General features: G+C 51.6%; 1 protein-coding gene across 3 annotated transcripts in view; it reads right to left on the reverse strand.

Moving 5' to 3' along the window:
- GHRL (ghrelin and obestatin prepropeptide) overlaps positions 1–6310 on the reverse strand; it is a 40091-nt gene extending 33781 nt beyond the window's left edge. Inside the window, exons 1-2 of one of the 3 annotated variants that reach the window (XM_068256042.1) lie at positions 6224–6310; positions 352–462 (exon numbers count right to left, since the gene is read on the reverse strand). The gene's annotated coding sequence lies outside the window, so the exon portion shown is untranslated. The remainder of the gene's footprint in view (positions 1–351; positions 463–6223) is intronic. The other 2 variants (XM_068256038.1, XM_068256040.1) reach the window with 2 other exon arrangements.
- Between the last annotated feature and the right edge of the window lie 1635 nt (positions 6311–7945).

The raw sequence follows: 7945 nt of genomic DNA on the forward strand, positions 1-7945 counted from the left end.
CAGGTACAGGGGCATAACTAGAGGGAAGCAGCCACTGCGCTTTCGGGGGGGGGGGGGGGCAGAGGTGTCGAGGGCCCCAAACTACTAACCTTCCCTTCCTCTCATACAGGGGACTATACCTCAGATCAGGTGTTTTGTGGCTACACTTGTTAAGGGTGTGAAGATCATAATGGCAACACTTGTTTTATATGACCATTGTGAGGGCACCGAGGGGAGGCAAGGCAAGACAAGGAGTATGAACATCAGGGCGGGGGGGGGGGGGTGCTGTGCGGAAGGCTCGCTGTGGGTGGAATCCGGGAGCCCCCTTTAAAGTGTACCTAAAGCCAAGAAAAGGAAATGAGTTTCACTTACCTGGGGTTTCTACCAGCCCCCTGTGGCCGTCCTGTGCCTGCACCGCTCCTCAACGATCCTCCGTTCCTCCCTTGTGGATTAGTTCTGGTTTCGCCGACTGTATTTACCAGCCTGTAAATATAGTATACAGGTAGTACCCGGTTAACAAACAAGATATGGACTGTGAATCCATTCTTAAGTTGGAAAGCTGTTCCACCTATGTCCCCTGTACCTTCTCTGTGCCCCCTATGCACCCTCCTTTGCCTCCAGTGTCTCTCTCTGTGCCATCTGTGCCCCCCTATGCCTCCTCTACACCTTCCTTTGCCTCCAGTGTCCCCCTCTGCTTCCACTGTGTCTCTCTATTTGCCTTCTCTCTATCGCCATTTGTACCACCTTGTGTCCCCCTGTGCTTTTCTGTGTCCCCTTACATTATTATGCCCCCCCATGCCTCCTTCTTCTCCTCTTCTGCTTCTGCCTCCTTTGTGTCCCCCTTTACATTATTATGCCCCCCCCCACTACTCCTTTGTGTCCCCCGTGCCTCCTTCTTGTCCTCCTGTGCCTCCTTCTTGTCCTCCTGTGCCTGCTCGTGCCCCTCTCTGCCTCCTTCATGCCCCCCTGTGCCTCCTTCATGTCACCCTGTGCCTGCTGCATGTCCCCCTGTGTCTCTTTCATGTTGCCATGTGCCTCCTTCATGTCCCCCTGTATCTGCTGCATGCCCCCCTGTGCTTGCTGCATGCCCCCCGGCCCTCCTTCTTGCCCCCCTGTGTCTCCTTCACGTACCCCTGTGCTTTCTGCATGCCCTCTGTGCCTCGTGTCTCTCTGTGTGTTTTCCGTGTCCCCTTCCTCCTGCTTCCCCCTGTCCTGTGCTCCCATAGGGTACAGTAGTGTAATCTACTCACCTCCATGCCGGAGTCCATCGCCGGGCAACACTCCTCTCTGCTACAGCTCACTCTAGCGCCCGGCATTTCCTCCTGCATGATGCGTAATTACATGCGTCATGCAGGAGGAAATGCCGGGCGTTAGAGTGAGCTGTAAGCAGAGAGAAATGTCGCCCAGCAATGGACTCCAGCGCGGAGGTGAGTACATCTTTCTCTAGATAACACCGCGCACTCTGTAATTAAGTCCACAGTCCAATTATCAACAGGCAGTGCGCTCTATTATTTCAAAAATCACAAAGTAGTTATCAGTATAATTTCAGCGCTACATAGTCCTTATTGTTCAACCAGGTTCACTTTATATTCCACAGGCTTGGATAATATCACCACCACCACACCCTAGTGGGAAACGACTCACCCTCTATATAGACCAATATAATGGTCACTTGTGCCTTGGGGTTATTCCCTAGTCACCCCCGACCAACTCGATCTGGCTGTGTCTTTAAAGAGTAACTGTTAGCCCCAAAAATCAAATTTAAATCTCTATTGCAATGTTTTAATTACTTTGTAAGGGAGCCAAAAAGGCACTGCAGAAGTTAAAAAGCTATCTAATTTTTTTACTGTGTAGCCTTTTCCCCAAGCTCCTAAGTAGGACGCAAAGCCGCATAACAGATACTGCTGAGCATGCAGAGCATGCCCATGTCTGCCCGACCCCCCTCTCCCCCCCAGGACCAGGTGCCGATATATTCTCACCCCAAACAGCTGACACGGAGAGAAAGCGGGAGCGGAGTACATCTACACACTTCCAGCGCCGCCACCGCAGAGCAGCCGCCGCCGTGCATCTCTCTCCTGCTCGTGAATCTCTCACATGTGACTCGGCGGCGGCTGCTCTGCGGTGGCGGCGCTGGAAGTGTGTAGATGTACTCCGCTCCCGCTCTCTCTCCGTGTCAGCTGTTTGGGGTGAGAATATATCGGCACCTGGTCCTGGGGGGGAGAGGGGGGTCGGGCAGACATGGGCATGCTCTGCATGCTCAGCAGTATCTGTTATGCGGCTTTGCGTCCTCCTTAGGAGCTTGGGGAAAAGGCTACACAGTAAAAAAATTAGATTGCTTTTTAACTTCTGCAGTGCCTTTTTGGCTCCCTTACAAAGTAATTAAAACATTGCAATAGAGATTTAAATTTGATTTTTGGGGCTAACAGTTACTCTTTAAGGTCACCGCTGTATCCCCCGACACTTCCTTCCTTTATAAGCTTAGATGGATACCTCCAAAGAGAGGCTAGGCATAGCGTAATACTGTTGCTAAAAGTTTTATTCTAAAAAATTATTGCACTTACAATTGTAGACGTTAAAGTAGTTTACATCTGCTTTGTTTTCCGGCTCACAGCGCGGTCGGCAGAGGCACAAGGGGAGTTCCCGACGTCACTTGACGGGATCGGCGGGTCGTTCATATCGGCTGGTTGTTTGTATGTCAGGCGTTCATAATTTGGGGACTACCTGTATATCATTACACTGTGAGCAAATACCTGGCCCCACACGTATCCTGGACGCTATTGTGGACAGTAAAGCAAGCAAGGATACGCGTGGCCAGCCTGCAAACTTCTAGTCGGCAAAACTGAAGCTAAGACCAAAACTAAGCCAAGGCAGGGGGACGGAGGATTGTTGAGGACCGGCAAAGGCACAGGACGGCTACAGGGGGCTTATAGAAGACCCATTTCCTTACTTGGTTTTGGGTTACCTTTAACCACTTTGCTACCATCAGTGAAAGCTGCTCTCAGTATTGGAGCATTTTCTTGCTTTTGGGAGTGTGACACTTTAAGAGCTCGTTCACACTAAGGGCGTTTTTGCCTTTTTTCAATCGCAGACGATTTTCAAAATCGCCCTAAGAATGCTCGTGCAATGATTCCCTGTGAGAGAGTTCACAGCTTAACGGTTTGTTTCCGATCCGCTCATCAAAGCGGTGCCTGTACCACTATAATGGAAGGTATAGCAAAAATGCAAAACGCTCACAAAATCGCTTTGTGCAGCGATTGTGTTCGTGTTTTTAAGAATAAATACATTGTATTTATTTTTTCCCGGGTCAAAGGGTTCACTTCCTGACTTGCGTCAGGGAGTAAATTACAAAACCGCTCTGAAAAAGCGCATAGAAAAGAGCTTTTTACAAAAATGCAGCGCGCAGGAAAAAATTGGAGGTCACAGGAAAAAATGTAGGTATTTGGGTTTGGGAAGACAGCATGGCGCATGGTGTCTGAGCCTGGCGGTACGGCGCTGCTGAGAGACAGCCAGACGGACCACCATCGGGGTTGAGCCCGTTCAAACTCCGCATATATTTTAAAGGTTATCAGCATGTGAGTGTTCAATCTTAATTTTAATAAACTCCCTTTAGGGCTTTACACTATAGAGACTATTGGTTTACATTTGAGGTGCATTGCTTATGCTTAAAGTGGAGCACAGGAAAGAAGGAAAACAGAAAAAGCACCCTGTATGTATTTAGAGAGATTCGCCTGTTTAATTCCCCCTCATTTGTGTCTAATCACAAGCATATTAGCCCATATAGAAAATGCAGTCCATATACTGTATAAAATGCTGCACATTAGCACATATTAAGATTGCAGCACATTAGACCATATAGAAAATGCGGTCCATACAGTATATAAAATGCAGCACGTTAGCCCATATAGAAAATGCAGAATCTTAGACCATATATAAAATGCAGCACTTTAGCCCATATAGAAAATGCAGCACTTTAGCCCATACGGAAAATGTAGCACTTTAGCCTATATGGAAACTGCAGCAATGTTACATGTGGCTCTTGCACAACTGTTTCCCGGGCGATGGGGCAGAGCACAGCATCCCAGCAGTGAATAGCAGGAGCATGACAGGTGTATCACGTCTGCGGCACCCAACACGGGAAGCCGCAAGGAGGAATGACAGCCAGGTGGGCTGGTAAAGAGGTGGGGCAGAGCTAATCGAGCGGTCGCAGTGCTAGAGCTGTATTTTCTATTACAGCGGTGCAGCCTGCTCAGGGTAAAATGTCCCCCCTTTGCCAGCTGCACACTTCAGGGGGACCGCCACTGGTTTCCATTAGGCCCGCAGCAGACCCCCCCATCACCGGAAAAGACCATAGGGCACTTGGCTAAGGGCCCTATAGCAGCAACTATGGCTTATATGGTGATTCCTATGCTACTGGTGCTGGAGGAGGGAGAACTCAGTGTGGGTGCTAAAAAAGGGAAAGGTCAGGATGGGTGCTGGGGGGGGGGGGATAAGTGTGGGTGTCAGGGGAGGGAGAGGTTAGTGTGGGTGATGGAGGAGGTAGAGATCTGTGTGGGTACTGGGATAGGAGAGGTCAGTGTGGGTTCTGAGGGGAGGGGAAGGTTAGTGTGGGGGAAGGGAGTGGTCAGTGTGGGTGATGGGGAGGGAGAGGTCAGTGTAGGTACTAGGAGAGGGAGAGGTCAGTGTGGGTGCTGGAGGGAGGGAGAAGTTAGTGTGGGGGGTGGGGGAAGGGAGATCAGTGTGGGTGCTGGTGGGAGGCAGAGGTTAGTGTGGGGGTGGGGGAGGGAGAGGTTAATGTGGTGCCGGAGGGAGAGGTTAGTGTAGGGGGTGCGGGAAGGGAGAGGTCAGTGTGGATGCTAGTGGGGGGGGGGGGGAGAGGTCAGTGTGGGGGGTGGGAGAGATCAGTGTGGGTGCTGGGGGAAGGGAGAGGTCAATGTGGGGGAAGGGAAAGGTCAGTGTGGGTGATGGAGGAGGGAGAGGTCAGTGTAGGTGCTGGTAGGAGGCAAAGGTTAGTGTGGGGGTGGGGGAAGGGAGAGGTCAGTGTGGGGAGGTGGAGGAAGGGAAAGGTCAGTGTGGGTAATGGAGGAGGGAGAGGTCAGTATGGGTGATGGTAGGAGGCAGAGGTTAGTGTGGGGGTGGGGGAAGGGAGAGGTCAGTGTCGGTGCTGGGGAGGGAGAGGTCAGTGTGGGGAGGTGGAGGAAGGGAAAGGTCAGTGTGGGTAATGGAGGAAGGAGAGGTCAGTATGGGTGATGGTAGGAGGCAGAGGTTAATGTGGGGGTGGGGGAAGGGAGAGGTCAGTGTTGGTGCTGGGGAGGGAGAGGTCAGTGTGGGGGAGTGGGAGAGATCAGTGTGGGTTGCTGGGGGAAGAAAGAGGTCAGTGTGGGGAGTGGGGGAAGGGAAAGGTCAGTGTGGGTAATGAGAGGAGGGAGAGGTCAGTGTGGGTGATGGAGGAGGGAGAGGTCAGTGTAGGTGCTGGTAAGAGGCAGAGGTTAGTGTGGGGGGTGGGGGCAGGAAGAGGTCAGTGTCGGTGCTGGGGAGGGAGAGGTCAGTGTGGGGAGGTGGAGGAAGGGAAAGGGTCAGTGTGGGGTGATGGAGGAGGGAGAGGTCAGTGTGGGTGATGGTAGGAGGCAGAGGTTAATGTGGGGGTGGGGGGAAGGGAGAGGTCAGTGTCGGTGCTGGGGGAGGGAGAGGTCAGTGTGGGGGTGGGAGAGTCAGTGTGGGTGCTGGGGGAAGAAAGAGGTCAGTGTGGGGAGTGGGGGAAGGGAAAGGTCAGTGTGGGTAATGGAGGAGGGAAAGGTCAGTGTGGGTGATGGAGGAGGAGAGGTCAGTGTGGGTGATGGAGGAGGGAGAGGTCAGTGTGGGGGGTGGGGGCAGGGAGAGGTCAGTGTGGGTGATGGAGGAGGGAGAGGTCAGTGTGGGTGATGGAGGAGGGAGAGGTCAGTTGTAGGTGATTGTGGGAGGCAGAGGTTAGGGGGGTGGGGAGGGGGGGCAGGGAGAGGTCAGTGTGTGGGGAGTGGAAGAAATCAGTGTGGGTGCTGGGGGAAAGGAGAGGTCAATGTCACTGCTGGGGTGGGAGAGGTCAGTGTCGGTGCTGGGCAGGGAGAGGTCAGTGGGGGGAGATGAGGGAAAGGTCAGTGTGGGTGATGGAGGAGGGAGAGGTCGGTGTGGGTGATGGAGAGGTCAGTGTGGGTGATGGGGCAGAGATCAGTGTGGCTTTTGCTATCAGGGTGATGGACCATCATCTCACCTGCTCCCACATTTCTGACAGGGCTGCTCTCCGAAGTGTCCTGGATGGAGGCGGCGCTTCTCGGGGGCGGAGCTTCTCGCGGCAGGTGGCGGAGCTTCTCGCGGCCAAAGGGGCACCATTGTTGTACATTAAAAAAGGGTATGTGGGTGAGGGGGGGTGCCAGAGCCACTCCCCTCTGCACGTGCCTGCAGGCGACCCTCTCTGTGGACGTAGCCGCATCTGAGCCTCCAGTGCTGACAACTCCCTGCAGCTCCGGGGTCACGTGACAGCCTCTGTGCTTCTCCGGTAACATCTCACTCCTCACAGTTTACCCCTCACCGCCCCCTGGAGGCCCCCGAATAGCATTACTGGTGTCTGCCAGAGAGACCCCGCCTCCACCCCCAGCACCGATCTCCCCTCTCTGCCTCCCTTTCACCCCGCAATCTGCCCCCGAACAGCCGCCTCCCCGCCGCTAGCGCTTGTGACCGCCAGGGGGCGCCCATGAGTCGGGAGATTTCAATATGAAAGCGGCGGCATTCCGACGGGTTTCCTGTTCGGGTGTTCCGGGGGGAGTCCGGAGATGGAGAGGAGCCGGTAGTCCCGGGTTTGAGGGGTCGCTGATCGCCTGAAAACCGGCGAGGAGACGGGAAAAGAAGCACAAATCTTGCACAGCCGGCGCGCGCGGAGGCTATGTCTGTTGTTCTCAACATGGTCCGCTCTGTGGCTTTATAAGGAAGCACCCTGCTGGAGGAGCGAGACACTCGCCTAGAGACCATGGAGCCGAGCGGGGCGCCTCTGCCGCTGATCGCAGCTCAGATACCGCAACCGAAGGAAGGAATGTTTAGTAATTATTGTTTTTTTTATTATGTAAACAACAATCATAGAGTCATAAGGATTTCAATACAGCAATTATGGTCATTAAATTTGTATATATAGTTATAGTAGCCAGAGAGAAAGTTATGTAAGCAGATACACCAAATGATATCAGAAATGACGGTTATATGTAACTATCAAATGTCCGATAGCTATAAAAAGAGATCATAGAGGTGTGTGTGTGTATAATATATATATATATATCTATATATATATCTATATATATATATAATGTATATATTTTTTGTCATCGTTTTATTGAAAAGGTAAGCAAAGTCTTTGTATATGAAAAAAGCCAACGAACCTCGCTCAGGAAGCGTTACATCAGTGTGATTATGAAGAGAAGTAAACAAATATAATCAGTACAGAATAGACTATCAGTGAACATGCTGTAAATTGTCTTTCCAGATGAAAACTTGACTGATCAGGTACAGCTGTTTTTTCTCCCCCACCTGATGACGTCACAATACTCAGCTGGGTATAAATAGAGGGTGCTGGGTTTTACCTGATGACCTCACAATACTCAGCTGGGGTATACATAGAGGATGCTGGGATTACCTGATGACCTCACAATACTCAGATGGGTATACATAGAGGATGCTGGGATTACCTGATGACCTCACAATACTCAGCTGGGTATACATACGAGGATGCTGGGATTACCCGATGACCTCACAATACTCAGCTGCGTCTAGTTAGAGGATGCATATATTAAGAATAAGTATATGGAAATAAAAAAGCACTAAGTATGAGCATACTCTGAGTATAAGTGCATTAGTAACCATAACAGTGGATTTAGCAGTCCATGATTGGCCCGCTTGATGTTAGTAGTTTTCAGATCATCAAAATCATTATATTTGTCTGACATGA

Source organism: Hyperolius riggenbachi, chromosome 10 (genome assembly GCF_040937935.1).
Source record: "Hyperolius riggenbachi isolate aHypRig1 chromosome 10, aHypRig1.pri, whole genome shotgun sequence".
NCBI classification, from domain to species: domain Eukaryota; kingdom Metazoa; phylum Chordata; class Amphibia; order Anura; family Hyperoliidae; genus Hyperolius; species Hyperolius riggenbachi.